This window comes from Strongylocentrotus purpuratus, unplaced genomic scaffold (genome assembly GCF_000002235.5).
Source record: "Strongylocentrotus purpuratus isolate Spur 01 unplaced genomic scaffold, Spur_5.0 spur5_scaffold_5, whole genome shotgun sequence".
Lineage (NCBI taxonomy): Eukaryota > Metazoa > Echinodermata > Echinoidea > Camarodonta > Strongylocentrotidae > Strongylocentrotus > Strongylocentrotus purpuratus.
In genome coordinates this window covers 36,588,001-36,611,248 of record NW_022145611.1, presented here as the reverse complement: position 1 = coordinate 36,611,248, position 23,248 = coordinate 36,588,001, and the positions used below count along the sequence as shown (strand labels likewise).

General features: G+C 35.4%; 1 long non-coding RNA gene across 1 annotated transcript; it reads left to right on the top strand.

Moving 5' to 3' along the window:
* The first annotated feature begins 14,509 nt into the window (after positions 1–14,509).
* Positions 14,510–21,585, top strand: LOC105443570. The gene is made up of 3 exons (XR_972796.2): positions 14,510–14,667; positions 20,232–20,415; positions 21,207–21,585. It is a non-coding gene; the product is annotated as an uncharacterized LOC105443570 (long non-coding RNA).
* Positions 21,586–23,248: the final 1,663 nt, after the last annotated feature.

Genomic DNA, 23,248 nt, shown 5'->3' with positions numbered 1-23,248 from the left:
AGCAGAAAAGTACACTCACCAAGCATGTGTATGGTATGAGGAGGTGGGGGGGGGGGGAGTCAAAGTGCCATGCACCAATCCTTGTGGTAGTTGACGGCCTTAAAATATCATAACAGCCTAACAGTCAACTATATATTTGTTGTAAATCATGGCTTGAACAATCTTCTCATCCAAGCAGCTTTACAGCCCATGCCATTACATACTTGACATATTCTCCTGTTGTTTCTCCTATGTGACCCTTTGAATACCCTATACAATTGGTTTAATCAGTCCTACCATTAAAAGATAATCTAATTTAGACTAAAAAAGAGCTTATAATTCCTTTGATATTGCAAACAGATAATGAATTGTGGGCTTGATTCTATGGAACCGTGTTTGTATGAATATGAATAATAAAAAATTTACATCATTTACAAACATGCCTCATTAAGGGATATCTGTTGAAAATGGTTATAAGATTGGTGGCACAACACAGTATTCATATCAATAGTAGATGTAACATAGTTAACTTAAATAATAACAATGGGATGAAAATCAATATTTTAAAACTACAAGTTATAGGAGTTGGATTTTAATTAAATCCTATGCAGTAGAAAATGCAAACAATATTTCTCTTTATATTTTCCTTATCAAACGAAAGAAGGAATGCCTTAAATTGTACATACGGCTCTTCTTTTTTCTTTCGAGGCACAGCGTCATTGAAATTCACTTTACAAAGGCATGAATTCTACGAAACAGGCCTACAAAAACAGGATATTGAATGAAAAACAAGCAATCTCCACCTTTTACTTGTATCAAACAACCTTCAACCAGGGAAATGAACAGTCAGTAGGAGTGAATGGGCAGAGACAGGGCATCGGAATCTTCAACAAGAGCATAAAAGAATGGATATTAGAGATGCACTGGCAAAATAGTCCCAATATTAAATCACACCCTATATTGGTTTAAATTATTTGTTATCATTATTTATTATTAATATTTTTAGTGAGCAATGATAAGTTGATAAAAAGCATGTGTTGTCAAATGGCAGGTAGAGCCACTGAAGCTTGTCTAAATGGATTAACTGTTGCAAGACTTGTTTAAAAAATAAATTAAAAGATATATTGCTCTTCTTCTTTTGCATCCTTTTTCTCCTCCTCAATCTTCTTATCATCAGTCTCCTGCTTTACTTCTTCAAATTCAAGTTTATTTCTCTCATGAGAATTTTTACTGGAATAAATATAAATGCACAATTACACACTTTATACATACTGGTCCAAATAGTAAAAATGAGATATTTGTTTTAATGGAAGATTCAGCAAATACAGGCATGATAGATAATTGCCCTTAAATTGATTTAAAAGGGTTAAAGATCGATCAACAACAAAATCCTTGTCTTTTTTGTTCTTTGTTGCTTTTTTTTCCTTCATCTTTATCATTATCTTTTCTCTTCCCCAGGTTCCCCAAACTAGTTCTATACTATATACCCCAGCCCAGTATGAAATACCTGAGTAGTCGTGTCAAGGCTACATCCCACAAATATAACAGCCTTTTCACACACAGCTAAAATTCATCGTTTCCAGAGATGATTAGAATCACTCAACAGTTTTAAACATGTTTATAGAAAAATTTTCCCAGTGTGAACATCGTTTATACGATGTTGGGATAGATACAAAGTCGCGATGCATACGCCCCTTAAAGCAGGCTGCTGATACGAAGTTCGTATCTAAAGAGCTTGACATTTTGTGTGTGAAAGGTTTTTCGTGTTTAAATGTGTTTAAACTGGATGGAGCGACCGCTTTGTTTGATATGACCTGACCTTCAATGCGCAATGGCACTACTGCGCATTTTACGAGCAGTAGTTAATCACGAAACGATTAACGATCGCAACGAAATTTCTGTGTGTGAAAGGCTCGTGATTAGTTTAAACACGTTTCAAACACGTTTATACTAATCATGTTTATAGAATTTTAGCTGTGTGTGAAAAGGCTGTAAGACCCACAAGTCAGTCTAGTGGGCCTTCTGGGAAGTTATCTGTAGGTTGATGAGGCCAACAACAACAACACTCTTGTGGGCTTCAGCGTCGGTCTACTTGAATGTTTAGATTGCCGGTAACAGACCCTCCATGAAGGGTGCATGGGGACAATTTGAATTATTCAAATTTGACAAAACTCCCTCTTAAACAGCACATTTATATTAATGAGTGTTGAAATTATCGAAATTTAAATTTCAGTCTGATTGTTCTGCTTACATTCTCAAAAATGTGCTCCTTGATTTTTGATGGAAGCAGCAATTTAATACCTCAGTGACACTGCAAATCCAACTGCAGGGGGGCTTAAAATCGACAAAATCTTGGACATTGGGGGCAATGCAATATTCTGATAAGTCTATTGTTGGTCAGGTGCTGGTCTTGTCTGTACTACTGCGCTCTGAATGTATTTCTAGGAATGAGGAGGGAGGCATTGCTATAGCTTCCCTTTCCCTTCGATGTATGGATGATCTAATTGGGATGAGCCTAGGGGTATGCATTTCTAGCGGAATGGTCAATATCAATGTCAAGCACCACGATGGGTGAATCTGTGAGGGAAATCAGAAAGAATGAAGAGCTGTCTAAGAGGAAAGGGTACTCCGGCCACCCTACGGTTGATGCTCATCGTCGCCATGTAAACATGGTGACGGGGGCTGTGCATCACAAGAAGGGGTGAAAGAAGGGGCAAAAGAAGTTTTTCATAGTCAAGATTTGAATGATATCCTGATTTCTTTTAGAAGCCTGTATGATAATTTAAGCAATAAACAGAGAAAATTATATCTAGTCACTGTTTATAGTTCTTATTAAAATTAAATTAAAAATCTTGAAGACTAGACTATTTCAAGGAAGACATTCCTTGAGCCAGACAAATGCAGAAAAATTCTGTTCATATTAAAAAAGGCAAAACCCTGAGATTTCATGGAAATTGTCAGTATGACCTTTGACGTTTCACCTATTTACCATCAAAATCAGATCGTCTTCCAATGGTGATACATACTTGCACCAAGTTTGAAGTTCATACCTCAAGTGGTTCTTGAGATATCGTGTTAACGAGAAAGTGAAATGAACGTTCAGATGGACGGACAACCTGAAAACATGTGAACAGATGATTTGTTTGCACAAAAGTACACCAAGTCTCAATTTGTGGCCTTAGGTAAGAGCTCATTATTTACATGCATGATTCAATAATGGTACAGCGCAAAGACACAAGAAAAGGACAAACACCGTAAAGCGATGACATAAAACTGAATTATGTAATACAATCCCAAATACAATATGCCAAGAGAGGTAGAGCCTCTCAGTCTCCCCATGTCCCCTTCCTCTCGTCTCTCTTTTTCTCTGTCTATCTTCCTCTCTTTTTCTCATTCTCTCTCTTCCTCTGTCTCTCTCTCTCTCTTATAAATAAATCACCATCTTCAATGTTGTTTTGACAGGAAGCTTTCAACAAACAACTTCTTCAAGGATCCAATGATGAGAGTTTTCAAAACTTTGGACAAATAAGATTCTGAAGGATTCTACTGAGTGCCATTTAAAAGGTCTAATTACTCTCATTCTATTAATTACAACCTTTTAGATTATCCACCTTAATGATCCTTTGCAGCCTACTTGGTGAAGCCATTGGTACATCTTTCTTCTTAACAATGTTAAATCTGAGATGCACAACCCTACATGTTATCAGTGTCTGTGATATGGTGTAATATTGAAGCCCTAAAATATCGCGCTTCAAAATGATCAAGAAGTGCCTCAAAAAAGTAAAAATCTTTGAGTGACTGGTTTTACCATACTCGTTGAGGTCATGGGGTTCCTGATTGACCTACAGGTTTATAATTATAATTTCAGCATGAGCTAAATCCAGGATTTTGCTTCAGGATCTGAGACAAAGTTACCGGATCCCTTTAACCTTTGGATTTCACCCTTAAGCTTCCATTATACATCCAAATTTGTTGAGTTTCTTCTTATTTTACTTAAAGAAGAAAAACAGTGATCTATAGAGGACAAAATTGTTTTCTAAAAGGATATCATCAAAACATGTCACAATTGATTGAACAGAAACTGTAATAAAGAATCTCCTGAAAATAAACAGTGAGAGAAGAAAGTTAACTTCAATACAAATAATTTTTTATAAAGAACTCAAAGTTTTCATGTCTGAAATCACATTCTACATTCCAGTAAAGGGAACCTGAATTTTGTATTACCGGCACAACCCACATCAATTTTGCAGCTCATGAGTAAAAAGCTACAAAATTTTCAATCACAGACTCCTGACGGTTTCACCACTTGATTTGCGTTACATCACCAATTACTTTGATTACGAGACTAAACAAGCAGGAAAACATTCCCATTCAGAGAAAAACTACCCACGCTTTTTGCTTCTTTAACGATAGGTCATCTACCTCCAGACTCTTTCAATTACAATCCTATAGAGATCAAATGCATTTATATTCGCCGCCACCTCTGCACAGTATGGCACTATTTGCCTGATTGGAAACCCATAACCACAGGCTACGACCAACGAATGGCAGTCTCAACTGCAAAATAAAGCTTACAGAGCAGAAAACAAATAGAAATGGGTATTTTCCTTGGGTACATCTAGTACCACTCTCCCACTCTCTCTCCATCCCTTTCCGTGTAGATGTGGCAAACGTTGCGCAAACATCAGCATTTCCACGTCGATCTAGTTTACGCTCCCACGTGGTTTACGTGCAGCAACACGAAATGGAATATTGTCGCAGACGATCTGTTGCGCTCGTAAATTGCGTCATTAAGATGGAGAGTGTGAGACTGTAAGATGAGAGAAGCCATCTCTGTCCCCCTCTGACCATGTTTATCCCACTGGGGCAATCAAGTTACACCATCGCATGAAGTAGATACCCTATTATTTGGCTGGGTTTCTATCAAGTTGAACAAAATAAATAAAGTGTACCTAATCGATGATGAGAGTTCTCTATTACATACTTGTTTCTTCTGAATACATTAGGAGGCATGGTTCACTACCTTCACAGAGATACAGTCCAAGTGTCAAATACAGTAACAAGTATAAGAGATAAGAATGCAATCTACTGTTGACTAATTCTTCATAGAAGTTAAGATGCATTGAGTATCAGATTTTGTAATTGTACCTATGATGAAAGCCATTACCATCGGACCTTACAACATATGACAAAGCTTTAAAGGTAAACATGTGGATGAGGCAAACATGTTAAAACCATTATATAACAAAAGAATATAACTAGAGGTGGCTGGTTTTTTGTAATGTTTCAAGTAGAATTAGACAGCATGATCTATATTCTACTGTATCAATTAAACCTAACCTTTGGTTTAGAATCATGTTTAACAAGAGAGCTAGAAACCTAGAACCAAGAATAATTTGTTAAAAGCGAATTTTGAACAAATGCCTAAACCTAGCATTGGCTTCAGAAATTTAAAAGGATTAAGTGTTTAATGAGCGTACCTCATTATTTGAAGCATAATGGTCATTATGTCACAGACAAGCTATTATTACATTAATGTGCCCAGATTGTTTATCTAAGCAAGCTGAGTCTCTGTTAAAATGGCCAATATCTGCAAGATACTGTCTTAGATTGAAAAAGTTTGAGATTAATCGGAGTACCTTCACATCTACTGTGGATCTTGTACACTTAACTGATGAACGATCACTTTTTTTTTTCATTCCCTAAAAGCTAAAACATTTTCACAAATATGTTAGGCACCCACGATTCCTGTGTAGTAATCTTCTACTTTAATCATTAAGTACTTCTGTTTTTGTTTATTCAAAATATGGAATAAGCACCACATTATGAATTGGAGAGGAGAGATAAATAGAGAATAAAAGAGAGTTTGGGTGAAAGAAAACAAGACAAAGAGAGAAAGGGAGAGAAAAGGGTAAAGAGAGAGTGTGAGAAAGAGAAAAAGAAAGGGCAGGGGAGAGAGAGAGAGAGAGAGAAGGAGGAAGGTCCCATATGGGATCATCGTCAACTGGAATTGATTACACGGAAACATACATCACATTAATGAAGGATATTTTCAATTACGACACTCAAACATTGCCAGAGCTGAATTTCCTGAAGGGAATTGGAATGATTGCTCAACCTATACCACATTCCTCTCGGTAGTGGAAGGTATTACCGAGAAAAGTGGGCTTATTTGGAGGAATGTTTAATGTTCAATTTGTGCCCACACGAACGGATATCTCGTTCGGGTCAGAAGGGAAGGATTAGATTTATTTCTTGGGATTTGAGTGCTTTCATCAAATGATGATTACGATAGAATGGGTGAATCACATGATGGTAACAATGCTTGACACCTGAAGATGTAAGACTGTCAGCTACTCCATGCTTGAACATGGCATCTATCCTTAGATTGTGAGAGAAATCAACTGGTGTCTTTTAGAGCTGAAGTAAGAGTCTATTGGTTAAACAGAATTTCAATTTTAATATTCAAAGACTAGACTTGAATATATGGAAAAATTTTGAGGGAGGAAGAGCAAGAGAGAGAAAGAGAGAGAGAGAGAGAGAGAGAGAGAGAGAGAGAGAAAAGAAGAAATTCTCCACATTAATCACATATTTCTTAATTACAGTTCCTAATCATCCAGAGACTCATTAGAGATACACTTGATTTTTCAGAGAATCTGTCAGTAATCAGAGTCATCTGAGGTCAAGTAAAAATATCTTGGATTTTCTTTGCTTCTCTTTTCTGTGACTCAATGAATATCTCTGTGATTAGCCAACCTTGCGAGGAGGAAGCATCCCAAGATTTTAATTGGACGTCGGTGTGATGCTGATCCCATGCACCAGCTTTCACTGAAAGGTCATGGGCACATCCCTGTATACCTTATAAAGGTGAGTGACCATCCCCCCTTATATGTCAACATTGTAGAGTAACATCAATTGAATTACATTAACCATATAGGAAGCAAATACATAGTTATGTCAGATTTGTTGTTCCATATATAGATTTGGAACTTTCTCAGTTATCAAAATCATTCTTGACCACATAACATCATGCTGAAGCTTTATCTACAAATGTAGTACACGTACTGGGAAGAAAAAAAGAAGATGCAAACTTGAGACCATATTATCATGGGTGATGTCCTTAAATTGCCATGCAGGAGACTATTCCTTACATACGGTTTGTGACCCATCTTGATATTAATCTATTCCAGTGACCTAAATGATTTGAACCTGCCTCAGCTATTTGATAAAAACAGCTTGATTGAAATTTAGACATGATATTCCAGCTTTATCTACTTTGTCATCATTTATAGCAAACCTCTTCAAGATTTTCACCTTTTTTTCCACTTCCTCATAATGACAATAACCACATCGTCAATAGGCTGTGTCCTATTTTAAAAAAAATCACAGAGATCTCAGACTGTGACTTTAGTTCAAAAAACCTGTTCTTGGTTAATGCACTAAACAAAACATTCAGAGTTCTGTTCCCATCCAGTTATTCTCACAATTATGGAAACTTCAGTTCTAATTCAGAGTCATATTACCACAATGTTGAATTCCCCAAAGTCTTTTACAGATTTTCTGTCTTAATTACCAAAAAGTTAGAAACACTCAAGGTAATCCTAACAACGGCTTCAATTACAGATGTTATAATTTCCTTCCAGCTAGAGGAAAAACTGAAAAACAGGAACCTTTCTGAGAATGGAAAAAGCAATAATAGCTGCAACCTTTTTAGAAATCGAGAATACCGATTTGATTTACCATTAGGCAATTTCCTACACGGTAACCTGTCATGATATCTGCGTTTGTTTCAGAGCGCAGGTTAATTGATTGCAATGATAGTGACATTTTAATCTATCCAATATATCATTCTACATATTCAGGGCACACCTGTCAATCGGCTTCACTACATACATCATCAAGAGTCAAATCTGAATCGCAAACAATAAGTGGAAATAGAATGATGGGGGTCTAAATGTTGATAGCACAAAAGTATTGAATTCTAAAGGACAAGAATTACAAAGATTGGAATGGAAATACAGTATATAAGTAGAAAGATTGATAGTTATAATTTACTGATTTTTAGACTGATGGAAACAATTACAAAGAATAAATGGAAAGAGAATAAGATAATTAGAAAGGTGGACAGAACCACAAAGTATTAGTTTCTGAAAGACAAGCAATTCCTCAAGGTCAATGATGAATTAAAATAAAGAACAAGAGATACATACATCAGTTTCCATGCTGAAGATGTCAGAATATCATTACATAAAATATATGATGCAAACATGCTTTTCTCTGTAGAGGGCAGCATTACATTTCTCTAGGTTGGTGCATTCTATTCAACTTTTGGTTCCATGACATAATTTGGCTACATCGCAAGCCAATCTGTATCATGTGAATGAACGGTAAGAATGGAATAGGATAGGAGTGTGCAACAAAGACTCCTATCCCCCCCCCCCCCCCCCCCGCCTTACCTGCGAGTCAAATGATACAGAAATGTTAAGTGCCCTATACTTACATCGTATATTTTTTGACATGGTACATTTGAGGTTTCTCTGTGATTTACATGCGAGTATAAAGTATTACAAAAGGGGAAAAAAGGATCAAATATAATACCATGTGCTGTTAATGATCTTGCGCCTATATCTTAAAGCAGAGCTATTCATATCAAACTTTAAAAAAAAAATTATCACAAAGAGAGAGAGAGAGAGAGAGAGAGAGAGAGAGAGAGAGAGAAAGAGAGAGAAATGTTAATATACATCTGCCGACAGCTAAAAAGGCGTTAATTTTCATGTCTATAAATTTGCATTATACATCCTTCTTGCACTTAACAGGTAACATCTTCAATACCACTGGTCTTGAAGCTATGACGTAATTAAAAATAATGCTAATCTTGGACTTACCTCGGTTCCAGGTAATGCAAAGAGGATGCATCTTGTAAGGTTCCCATGCTTGTTGGAAGACGTAATCAGAGATCTTAACTAAGTCTTGACCAAGGATTGATGAGTGGGAGGTTTTCCTGAAGTAAACAAATTAAAACATATATAACATGGTTCAAAGTATGCACAAAAAACAACCGGAAGAAGACATGATATCCTTAAATCATTATCCTGAATGAGCTTTATACAGATTTGTTGCCCATAGATGAATGAGAAAATTGCTAAGTGTTAACTAAGTGCAAAGAGGGAATTGAGCAAGAAATAAAATCAGGAAGTGGAGATTGTGCACACAATGTGTGCGGGCAAGCACTGAATCCAATGACCGGGGTAATAGTATATTTGTAAAGGGCTTAGAGACATTGTATTAAGCGCTATATAAAAATTAAATATTATTATTATTATTATTATCTTCCTTTTGATAATATGAGAGTAATACTTAATTTTGTTATTGAAGGATGATTAGAAGAGAGGGAGACAAGGACAAGAGAGAGGGAGGGAGGGAGGGAAGGAGGGAAGGAGCAAGGGAGGGAGGGAGGGAGAGAGGGAGAAAGAGAGAGAGGGAGAGAGAGAGAGAAGGAGAGACATGATATGAACTAAACTATAAAGTAGGCCAGGGAATTACCATTTAGACCAGGACAGGGAGATCCACTTGCTTGAATACCTTTGATCTGTCATGCATGAAAATCTCCTTCAGCTCGACCCCTTCTGTATGATGACCATCCTGGTGACGTGCTACTATGGTAGATCTTTCGGGAGCTGATAAAGATGATTCAGTATTTGCTACAGTGACAGTTTCTGTCAAAGACATAGCATTAGGGCTAGAGTTGTGATTGAGTACAAGTTAGGTTTAGGTAAAGTATTGAAATCAGGACTTAAATTAGTTTTAGAAATTTAAAATCACAGAGCAACTGCCGTCACAATCCTTTGTGGATTGTTTCCTGTTTGTAAGAAAAGAGTAACATATGATTGTGTCATGATTTCAAAATAAGTATTTTGCAGAAAATACAGAGGTTTGTACAAAACACCTTTCATATCTATCATGAAAAATAATGGAACTGTGGATTATAAAGAATAACATCTGTTAGCATTTCAAGGAGATTCATTAAAGAGCACTTTTTAGTTACATACGACTACTCCTTTAAACTTTTTGAATGTTCTGGCGAAATACAAAGAATTCTCCTGTCACCATCATTCTATTCTGAGAGACAGCATCCCAAACATCTGTGAAGTGGGATGAATGCCTGTGATATAGGCTGACTGATGGTAGGGAGGGAGGGAGGATAGCTTGACTCATTGAATGATGGTAGGGAGGGAGGATAGCTCGACTCATGTCCTTTCCAATCGAGTCATGTTCTGACTTACATGATGAGCTAGCCAGACATCAGGAGAACATCAGTTAAAGGCAAAGGAGATGGTTTAGAAATTGACAGATATCAATGTCTAATTAAAAATCTGGTATAATGCATCTGAGCAATTGACTTTATGACTGGATGGAAAGTTTTTAATCAAATTCACAAACTTTATGATTGCCAAGAGTCATGAGGAACTATATTAAACAAATCAATAATATTTTTCAAACATTTTAACAAATTTTAATATTCTCTTTGATCACACTTTTACAATGAATATGAAATTAATATATATATCTTTGCATCATGTAAGGATAATCCAATAAAAAAAAAAAAATTATCACAGTACTTCCTTATTTTCTTTCTTCAAATCTCATCAATTTCAATGATTCTTATGAGTACCATACATTGTAGACAGTAAAAGACGTTACAAGTCAGTGTTAACCATTCTTTTCATATATATGTTCCTTTCAGCAGACTTTCCAGAGTCCAACTGTATCTGTATATAATAAGAGATCTCACTAAGATGTTAAAACACTGATTAGAGACAAGAGCATCGTGTAACATATCTACCACTTATTTAAAGTTCTACATGGGTGCAATTTAGTGACTGCAATTGAGTTTAACTGATATCTAAACTACATGTTGAATAATGTACCAGCAGTAGATAGCCATGCAGTTTAATTAGACACCAACAACCAATTACTAGTAACGAACGGCAGGCTACAGGTAACAAATCTGGTACACATGCCATTAAACTCTCCTATCAATCATCACATCTTCAGGCAAGTAGAATGTACCCCTCACAAGACATCAGCTCACTCAGCATATTAAAACATTTTTTCCCACTTCAATTAAACCCCCCCCCCAAAAAAAAAAAAAATTAAAAAAAATGCAACATTTTGTTTGTCTTTCCTCAATCTTTCTTAAACTAATGCCTTATCCCTCATGTAATCTCTGTCTATCTCTGTCTCTGTCACTCTCTGTCTCTCTGTTTCTCTCTGTCTCTGTCTCTCTCTCTCTCTCTGTCTCTCTTTTCTACCCTCTCTGTTAACAAATGAGTCTTTCTCAGGCCGAGTATTTTTAAGTTGACAGTGTTTTCTACTCCTGAAAAAAAAACTTGACCTAATGTCAATAGATAATCTAGATTTAAAAGTTATTATTGATCAAAATGAAAACAATATTTTTAATTTCCTTCGAGAATTGATCTTATAAGATTTGCTCCCTTGTACTGATTTTGGAATTCAAAGATTTGACTCATTTCACATCATTAACTTGTGAACTCATCAAATGAATTTAGAGTCAAATGTTTCCCCATGCTTGAATGCAGCGTTGGTGATCTGAAAGTAACAACCATGTGGTATCAATATTAGGAATTCCAGTTAGAAGCATAAATTGAAGCCAGGCCGTGGACAAATAAATATATCATCTCCAATGTCTAAAGACCAAGAGGAGGAAGGATTGGTCAGCTGTAAACAATAAAGCTCCTGAAAGAAACGGTAACATTAAATGGATATCATTTAACATGAAGAAGTCTTCACTGCTTGAAAGCATTAGGGATTGGCATTTAAGATTTGTATTGGCAGTCAAACCATGAGAAACAGAGATGGTATTTAGAGAGTATGGGTTACAGTGAACTCTTCAAGGTAATGGAAGATGCATGTGGATGCACAAGCAGGAAGACGAAGGGGGAAGAAGCAGTGCTGATGGGGAGGGGAGGGTTAGTGACAAAAACAGTTCTTGAAAATTAGGTCAGTATGGAGTCATAAAGCAGACTATTTTAATAAGTCAATTTTACTGAATTTCTGTTTCTGAAATACTGCACAAACATTGAGATACACTTTGTGCATTGCAGCATAAGTAGCTTGGGTTGTCACCTCTAACACCAACTTTGACTTTATTTATTGATTCATGCTTAACAACATAACAATAATCAGTAGTTCTTATAAGTTGCCTATATTTAAACAACTGGAATAGTATCGAAAATAATATCGCTAGTGATATTCGTTTGTCTCGCAATGTGGTCAATAAGGAATCTAAAAGATCACTACGTTTCGTGCGCTATCTGCAACATTGATTGGTTGAGCACCGTATGCATCGGCCAATAGGCCTGGTGCATTAGCCGAATCAGCGGCCGAACCAGCGGCCTGGTGATTGGTCGATCACCGTGTGCGTCGACCAATAGGCATTGTGCGTCGATGTTCCAATTATCGATCGAATTATAGACCGCTCCGCCGGTCCTCCTGTAACGTATAAAAGACCCTTGCTTACATTAGTTTTTATCACGTGATGAAGTGTTGCAGATAGCGCACGAAACGTCGTAATCTTTTAGATTCCTTATTGACCACATTGCGAGACAAACAAATATTACTAGCGATATTATTTTTGATACTACCTCCGCAATGAGCAATATATTTAGCATAACTGGAATAGTGTTAAGGAATGGCATTAACCGATTTTGCAAACAAAACTAATACGCAACAGATGTATTTCTAGTCGATGAAGTTTTATCTTTAATGATATTACAGCTGATTTTATGGTCTAATACTGTCAGGCACAATTCATCAGAAAGGAATCGGCATCAGAACTGCAGCCTTGCCCCAAGACATTTTGAAGCACCCGATAATTCAAGATAACTTATAAATATTTACTTCAACTCTTGAGGTGTAATGGATGAATGATGATATCTCTTCCTATGACATTACTTGGTTTTAAAAGAAACAGCATGACTAATTCTGTGGTAGAGGACCAGGGATCTGGGATCCGAGGTGGGGGGGGGGGGGGAACCTTGGGGAGTACATGAATCATCTGTAAAATCTAATCCGATATACCCTCAGTATACAAAAGAAAAAATCTTGCATGAAATTGTGTTCATGTCCCTCAATGTTACAACTTTTTTTTCTTACTGGATACTTCTGGACTAAAATAAGTGAATAGGCAGAAGTTGTGTGTCAGAATTTTTTTTTAGACAACTGAACAAAAAGATGACTTTTTTTGCTCATCACATATTTTCAAATGACAGAGATGCTTGAAAACATGTGAGAACAAAATTTTTGCTTTTTGAGATAAAAAATGAATTTCAAGGGAATCATGGCTCATCACTAGTTTGACCAAGTTATGCAGCCTTCATTTCGGATGACATTGTCTTTAAATTGTAGTAACATGGACTTGACTTAGCTAGGCTTACCATTGGTCTCGGCCTTCCATCGTTGCATAGCTCTCATACCTTACATTCCAGCGAGCCATGTCTCACCAAATCCAGACTTGGTTTGCTGTCACCTCCTCAGGACAACCAACCCAATTCTAGCATAGCTAGGTTAACCCCATCAATGCTGGAAGCAAGATGAAGTCATTCATGTCTTGAGCTTGTGATAAAGGGATGGTTAATGCTCTGAATGTCCTCCGAGATCCACAATTTGTTTTCCTATAGTACTGTCACTTCTGTCCACTCAGAAGTAAGATTTGCTTTGGTTTTTACCCTGGATACTTATGAACACCACTTTAGAAAATGGATTCTACCATTTCCTTTATAGAAAAAAGTTTTTATTATGATTTACCTTTTCATTACTTCATAAGGTAAAGATGGTATTTTTGATGTTGTAATTCTAGAATTTCAAAGTAAAGAAATCTTCTAATTTTGAAGCTATTTGGCAATACAAGGATAGAGGTAGGGTGTTACAGAATGTGGCAAACATTACTCTGTCATTAAAACACTCAAGTTGCCTGTATCAAATTGATTTCCCTTGATTTTAGAACTATTGTACAAAATCAAAGAAACTGTGAATTCATAATTGGAAAGTACAAGAAGTACAACATTTCAATTAACCATGTAGAATATACAGACATCTGCAGTAATAAACAATTTTTTAATAATATCGCATTCGTTTAAGGATAACTTTCCTCAAAATGTCTTTGCCTAGAAACCGAATCCCTTATCAGGATGGCCATTCCTTGTAAGATCCAAAGTCAAAAGTAAATGGGCTAACTCCTTCCATACTAGCACCAACATCCAACCCGTCCTCCCCACCCAAGACTATCGCTAGGCAACATTATCCCTCGGATTATACCCATGCTGGATGCTGCTACTACGACCGACCGACCGTGAGGAGGCAGTTCTTCTACCATCAACTCGGAAGCGAGGATTGTGTTTTGTTTGTGTACACATCACACAAACTGCAGGCAGCCAAAACAATTACTGTCTATCTCGATCAATGGACCAGCACCTATTAGACGGGACTTGATTAATTGACCCAGTCCTCTCACTACCATCTTGCTGTGAATCTACAGGGGAACTTAATTTGGATTTCTATTTCTTATGCCACCATACATTTTGTTTCCTGTGGGATTGAGATCTGCTCACAAATGAGATTTCTTTGTGGATGACATAATTTTGGGGATAAATCAAGCTAAATTGGCAGGTAAAAACTTTTTTTTCAAACTTTATTACTCTCTAGAAGTTAGAAAATATCTCAATCTTTAAACTTTGTCAATATCGTTGATTACTTTGAAGCATGAAAAATAACAATTATTTGTTATGTATCTTTTTTTATTAAAAAATGCATTGGTTCACTTGTTAAAGCCTTAGCAGCACTGTAACTTTTGAGAAGATTCTGTACGTTATTGCTTGGAAAAGCTTGCCGTAATACTTACTGAATATTAAGTTTTGTTAACCCTTTTTGTGCTACCCAGTTTTTGAGCAATAGCCATGAATAAACTTTCAATGGTAAAATGTTGACTAAATATATGGTCTACTTCATTGTTAACTTAGTTTTTTGAACTATTTATCATGTGAATCAATTTCACAAGAAAGTACCAGAGTCTGTTTAATTAAATGGATATATAAATGGACATTTTAAAGGTATCGTTTAACAATGAGGGGCACGGCCCTGCGTGTTGTTATCAGTGTCTGTGATATGGTGTAATATCGAAGCCCTAACAAAATTGCGCTTCAAAATGATCAAGAAGTGCCTCAAAAAAGTAAAAATCTTTGAGTGATCGGTTTTACCATACTTGTTTTCCCCAATAGACTGTAGTGTTATGAAAACCGTTTAGCAAACGGTTTTCAAAATTTGTAATTCCAACCATAAATATCTTGATAATCAGACAGGCAATCCGGCTTGTAAAAGTCATGGACTTCCTGACTGACCGGAAGGTTTATAATTATCATTGTAGCATGAGCTAAATCCAGGATTTTGTTTCAGAATCTGAGACAAATTTACCGGATCCCTTTAAGCTAAGAACACATCGGTGAACATTGAAACACACTCAATTTATTGGGTGAAATTTGACTCCTATGGCAGGAAAAGAGTGGAAGAAGTCTATTTGGTAAAAATATATTAAATTCGTGGATTAAAGGTATTACAAAGTTTTGGTATGGGGTCATGAATTTGGTTCAAATGAACATATTGGAAGCATATGCGATCCTACAATATTTAATGATCGTTGTCGCGGTTCAAATCGAGTCTAAAATGATGAAATTGTAAATAATCAACTTGTTATGTTGTATAGCTCCCTCTCAAGGTCAAAATATTAATTTAGCTATAAAACAATGTTTCTGGACTAAAATCGATCAATTGGGTATTTCCGATTGGAAATTATATATCACAACTACATATTCTGAGATTTTCATGGTTGCAGCTACCATTGTTTGGCCGTAGGCGCTATTTGAAACTTATCAAAATTTACAGGGAGCACCAGTAAATTTTTATATTCAATTTTTCTTGAACGCAAATGTGTTTTAGGAGCTAAATTTTCTAGTGCTTATATTAAATCCACAGGGGCATCCAAATATATCAAAATTGTAAAGAATCACTATCCAACCAATTTTCAAAATTTTCCAAAACTTTGTATTACCTTTAATTGTGCCGTCGACATATTCTTTGAACTGGAGGTATGCCACCATGTACGAACAATTACATTTCTTTTTCTGAAAGGAATCTATCATGGATCACTTTTTTCCACCCTTACTTTTGCCATATCCATGATGGCTAACTACTTATGGGTCTTTAATAGATGATATCAAGGATATAGATTTACAATTGAAATAGATAGTGTGTATAGAGAATGATAACATGTGACAGACAGCATGTAGATGTTATGTTAGCTGGATACTTCATTACATCATGACCTGTGAAGGGGGTCAGTGAAGGGGGTCATGTGATACCTATATATCCCCTTCACCTTGGCACCAGCATCATCTATGCTGGTATATAGCATTGGAGTAGTGTTGAAAGTTTTGCTCAACCTTTTGACACAGTAAAATAGTTCAATTGCTTATTAATCTTTTTTGTGGTATGTGATGAAATCATCTCTGAAAATTTCAAGAAAAGAATAACTGAAAAAAATATTGATTAAAGAAGGCAAAAGAAACATTTTGATTTTCTCTGAGATACCCAGTAATAAATCATTACTATCATAACTGCATGGATTAATTAAAAGATATTCCATCAGATTTTCAACAGCCTTTTAATCTTTCTTTCTAGAAAAAATGCTGTTAAGCCTTTTTGAAAATGTGCTGTTGCTTCTTGATTTGTTGAAAATATGTAAATTTAAAAAATTCATAAAAACGAAACTTACAACCACGCGCGACACATTTCCAATGTAGAAATGTTCATTCATCATGCTGTTTTTTTCCATACAAGCAGGTAATTTTTTTGTGGTTATTTTGGTATTATCGGCATTTCATATTTTTGCAGAATATTTTTCTCTTCAAGTATGTTTTAAAATTAGTTTTCTATTGAATTTGTGATCAAATCACCATTTTAGGGCAGTTGTTTGATGTGCGGTATGTAAAAAAAAAAAAAAAAAAAAAAAAAAAATTATTAAAAAAATTATTAAAAAACATATTTCATGAAGAAAAAACGTAATACCGTAATTTGGAGGAAAAAATGGAGTAATTCCGCCAAAAACGGAATGGTTGGCAGCTCTGCAATACTATTCCATGTATTTTATTTTATTTTGTTGGAAATGGAAGAAAAACAAAACAAAAGATTCTAGTGGACACAAATAAAGGGCATTAACACCAATAATACTGCAAGCATTTGCCAGTTTAAAACTCCCATCCCTGTGTTCATTTTAATGAGAAACACTGTTGTTTTCATTCCAGTTAACCATGTTTACTTCACACAACCACAGGACACTTCCTGATAGACAGGGATCACACCACATCCTTAATGAATCACAATCAAGTGTGTCCTCGTGTCACAAGTCTAACCAGTAAATATACACATGGGGATAGGGCAGATGATGAATAGCATTAAGTGTTAAGATAACCAAGAAAACAAGAATAACAATCAGAGTTAAATTCTTTTAAAGAAAAATAAACTGCAAAGGGAAAACTAAAGAAAGCAATATCATATAAAGAGTAAATCATGAATGGAATTAATTTAATTAAAAAAAGATGTTATCACCTTTTTTAAAAAGGTAAATGAACATAGAAAATGTAAACATGGGACTTCTAATGCAGATGTCATATTTCAAAAGAATTGACACTGACAATAATTAGCCACAAGTATTTGATAGATTCTCATCACACCTTACATTTATATATCTTGAAAGTTGTGAATTTGTATATCTGGAGGGGGGAGGGGAAGTAATGTTCAATATAATTCTGGCAAAATATGGACTATTGGTAAAAGGCTTAACTTTGAAATTAATCATGAAAAGAGTGTCTTGTCAATGGTAACTTAATTTGATTTCAGTGATAAATTTTTCAAGTTTGATCACACACAATAGATCAATTGAACTATAGACCTGCACACTATTTAATATATTAGTGGGACTGTCATGGCAAGCAATCAGTTAAGGTACCAATTGAGGTATTCCAATTTGTGCATCTAGAATAGAGCAACATGGAGTTCCAATTTCAAATGCTCTATTTATATACAGACACCCTACCTCTGGGTCACATGACTTCTCCTCCCCGTAGATCATGTTGCGTATCTCTCACTATCAGCGTGTCCACACACAAAACAATTTATCGCGAAACTCTATAACGATACGTCGTATAAAGAATCATCGTATAAATTCCAGGATGTCCACACACAAGAAACGTCGTCACTATAGAATCAGCGTATAAAATGCCCCCTGTCCACACACAACATTTTCCGTGATTCTTTATAGAGTTTCGCGATAGTGATAAGAGGTCTGGTCTCATTTCGCTCGAGGTCACGTTAAGCCCCGCCCAGTTAGTTACACTAGTTACACTCCCCCAGGGGGTCCCCCTGTCCACACACAACATTTCCGTGATTAGGCGTGATTCTTTATTGAGTTTCAGTTCGAAACGATGCCCAAACCTGCGTTTCGTTAGACTAGTTTCGTTATACGACGTATCGTTAGTGAGCGTCCACACCTACAATTTTGGTCGTAAAACTATCGCGAAACGGTATCACTATCGCGAAACGGTATAGCTAATCATGATTAGTCACGGAAAATGTTGTGTGTGGACAGGGGGTTAGTCTAGAAATGGACAGACCCTTTTGACCTTGCTATCAATATATGCATACATTTACCTTCTGATAGTACAACGTCCCTATCAAGTGTCATTGCTTGCAAAAAAAGAAAGGAAAAAAGTCATGTAAACAGAGATTTTAGTCTGTTATACCACATCTCCATTTTTCTTTCTTTAAAACTTTCACATTTCTTTTATTATGTATCATGATTTTAATTGTGACATAATGCCACTTTTTGATTTACTACATAATATTCCTTATTCTTTTTGTTTCTTAGATAACCTTCAAAAACATACTCTACCTTTATTCTATCTCTACTTAGACCTTCCTCCCCAACCCTCTCTCTTCCTCCCTCTTAATTTGCACAAAGTTCAAGTACAGAATTTATTCAGATAAAAATAGGTGATAAGAACATTTGACAATTCAGACTCATTTTCTGAAACCTTTGAATAAGATTAAAAATGATGGCTGGGTGTGGGCACTTCCTGTTTTGTTTTTCTTCTAGGAAGTGCACAGGAAGTGGTCAGAATATTAAGCCCAGCTTTAGAATTTGAATTAAATATTTCCCAATTGCTCTTAAATGTAAGTGGGAGCAACAAACCATTAAAAAAAAATGCCCTGAAACTATTCATAATAGTTTGGAATTCATTGACATTGATACTAGGGTTGAATGCATCTTCTTAAGATATGAACATGTTGAAATAATGATATAAGCTTTGAATTTTCTGTCTGAATTCCTTTCTCCTGTTATCACTCTTAAAATAAAGCCTTTAAAAGCGGGCATACATAAGGAACTTTGTATATTTAAAATAAAATAAAAAATATGAGATTAAACAATTCAAATATGAATGTTCAATTCACTCAGAAAAATTGTGCACATGATTTATCACCACTGGGTAATTAAGTGGGAATTTTTCATAAGTATTCCTCCTTGGTTATATCACGATCCTAAAGCAAAGTGTTATGAGGTATAATCTATCCTTTTTCTTTCATTCATTCATTCATCCATCATCTACCGAGAACTAGAAGAGCCATCATATTTCTTGTCGGCTCTCTCTCTCTTTCTCCATCTCTCTCCCTGTGCCTCTCCATCTTACAAGGCACAAGTAGAAATTCCTTCTCAATGGGGGTATAATTGACAGTCTGGAAATTGGTTATTACCTGCAGGCAAGACTCCAAATGAATCGGCTTCATGTTTAATGTCTCTCTCTCTGATCATACACATGTAGTATTCCCTGGTTCATCAATATGAGTTCTATACTGTCATAGTAATTTTCCCCAGTTTTCTTTGTTTACTTTCTTTGCTCCTATGCCATTCTTTAAGCAGGCAATTTCATTCATCTCTTCAATCAAGTAAACCTGTATGTTCTATACAGTGTGTGGCTTTAACAAAATTGGTAAAGTGCTGGATAAATTTGCCTTTATCAAATTTCATATCATATTACAGAAAAATTGTCTTTATATTCATGCTTTTTTAACATATTAAAGTTGATATAAAATGAATTCTTCTACCTCTTTTCTTACTTATCCAGGACATCTGAATTCCTGTATCGCAGGAATCTCATCTGACTGTGGGAGTATAATCTGACCGACTGCTTTATCAATAGCATCCACTGGACCTTGATTCTTATATCATTACTGACCAATCAACAAACAAGGATGTATATCAAAATAGCAGCCGTTGCCTGTATTGTAGTCTGCTCATTAATTGGTTTGGTGAGTATGTCAAGTGAAGCACAAATAAAAACAAATATAACAAAACAATCGTTTGCTCATAGTAATTAATTGTTAAGATTTTGGGAGAGGAAAATATAACACTATGAACCATGGGTACCCCCTTTAGCATTTACAGATTGGGATATGCAGATGTAATGTGAAACCAGTTTTCAGATCAGAAATATGAAAGCTGATAGGATATGGTTATGAAATATTTTGGAGGTTAATCTATGTTATGCAATTTCTGAAGCAATACAAGAGCTGAAGTCACACAAAAAGTGGTTAATATTCAATTTTTCTTTTCCTTTACAACATATTACTTGCTTTTTCTTTCATTTTACTCTACCCCTTCCACTTTATGACCTTGTCCGTTCTTGATATCACCATCACGACTGTATTTCTCTTGGTACATTTGCTTATTTTACAACTTCCTGCGACTCTCTGAGCCCACACAATTTCTCTCTATTCTAATTTTTAGAAATGTTTTTCTTTCTGGATTTAATTTTCTCCACCCCTCTCGTTCTCATCTCTTATACTCTCTCTCTCTTCTAAACTTCCTTTTTCCTTTATTATCTCTTTCTCTCGCTCTCTTGTTCTATCTCTCATTCTCTGTGTCATATTTTTTCTTACTCTTTCTCCTTTTCTCTCTTTTCCACACACGTGCTCTTGTACTCTCCCCCTCTCTCTCTCTCTTCAACTCTCTGATATTCTCTCTCTTTTATGCCTCCTGTTATCTCTTCAAAACTCTCTTATCATTCTCATTCTCTCTCTCCCTCTTTCTCTCTCTGCAGTATATGTCAGAAATTGGTTTCTTCACAATGTTCCTCATAGCATTCATCGTCTTCTCCGCCATGTTGGTTGCCATGGGTTTTGATCATGCTATGATCGCTTACAGCAAGACACATGTTTCACCAGACAGAAGAGCATCTAGACTTCCAGACCTTAACCTTAATAAGGACCAGTAACAACTCAGTGCTGCAAGTGCAGTTGTCCATGCTTTCTGCATATATATCTCGCATATCGCTAGAAAGAAGACTTTTCATGAAGAGACAATGTTTTTGAGATTTAATTCATGATAATGATCCTCCTCATCTCCATCGCGAACCAAATTTGGAATGAAAGTTTGATGCTTCCTCACTAGGGAAGCTAGATGAGACCGAGAAATCATTCACAGGGGCATATAAACGAAAAATAAAGAGATCAATATCACATGGGTATACAAATTTAAATACTGAGGAAGGTGGAAGAAAATAGCCTAATAGGCAATATCTTCTATGATTAAAGTGGACTACAACTTTAGTCGATGATTAAACATGTCTCAATAATTGAAAGTCTTCTTCCTAGCATTGTAATTCTAGTTGTAATCTTGTAATGGAAGATACATATTCTCAAAATTACAATGGCATTCGGCCTTTCCCAGAACTTGGCAATAGAGGTTACCCATATGGGACAACTAAAATAAAGTTTTTGGCAACAGAGATAAATTTAAATAAAACCAATTCATATCAGACAAGAAAAGTAGCAGAGGGGCTGGCTAGAAAGGTATCAATGAATTTATATGTCAGATAAAAAGAATCTTCTTCCCTTTCTCTAGCAATGAATCGTCTCTCTATTTTAGTCAATTGTCAAATACACATTTGCATAACATGGAGGTTATCACTTAAACATAATGAGGCTGACTAATTTTAAAGAGAAAACATACATGTATATATATATATATGCTCCAAGATGCCTTAAAATTATGTGAAAGAAATAGATTATAACTGTTGCTCACTAATCAAACAGTTTTATGAAGTTCTATAAAATTTGCCGATAGGGAACCAGACTTTTTTTTCCCTATTTTTTCCTAATTGTTGGTGATACCAGAATAATGTAGACAACTTAAAAGGGAAAAAGAAAGAGCATTCTTCATTAACAAAAGGGCATAAATTCTAATGACTTTGTTAGAGTTTAATAATTTTATTTAAGACTCATTATGCAAAAAGAAGGAGTACGGGAATTAAAGTATCTCCATTTTGCAATGTGCTGTAACAAAATAAAAGTGTATATACATGTAATGCTTCATGACTTAGGAATGTAAAATATATCAGTCAGTTGAAAAAAGAATGGTATCAATTATAAATCATATTACATTGTAAATGGTACACATTGTGTTTTGCAATCAACACAATAATGTGCATTCAAAGCATATTAATGGATGAAGGTTTCGTCATTACAAATAACTTCTTATTCTTCCAATACCTAGATGACTAGTGCCTTTCTAGTACTTCAATATCATGTAATCAACCAAATTATACCTGTTTTAATGTGATGTATTTGTTGTTCATATATTAACATCAGTTTATCAATTCAATGTTTACTAAATACTAATGACTATTCACTATCAAAACATGTACATCTTATGTTTGTTACCTTTTAAAACTTTACACTAAATCTTTACTTTGAATATATTCAAAAAGTCTGTTTAACAAAAGTATAGCTTTTGGTGTCCTGCATATTTTATAGTATATAGTGATGTAAGGAAATCTAGGTGCATGAGGTATGTAACATTTTCAAATCCTTATCCTATTCTTTCACCAACATATGGCATTTTGTAAACAGTTATCTCTTTGTATCTTGGTGAAGCTAATAGTGAGTCAGTGGAGTTATATATATATCTGTTTGTGTTATGCATAAATTGTTTACAAATATCATTAACATGCAGTCAGATACTGTTTAAACAAAACAAAAAAGAACAACATTATGTTTATCATGTTTCTTTTGAAATTTATAGTGTTGATTTTGCTTGTCATATTGTGAAAACATTGAACTGAGTACACAGACTAAAAGACTA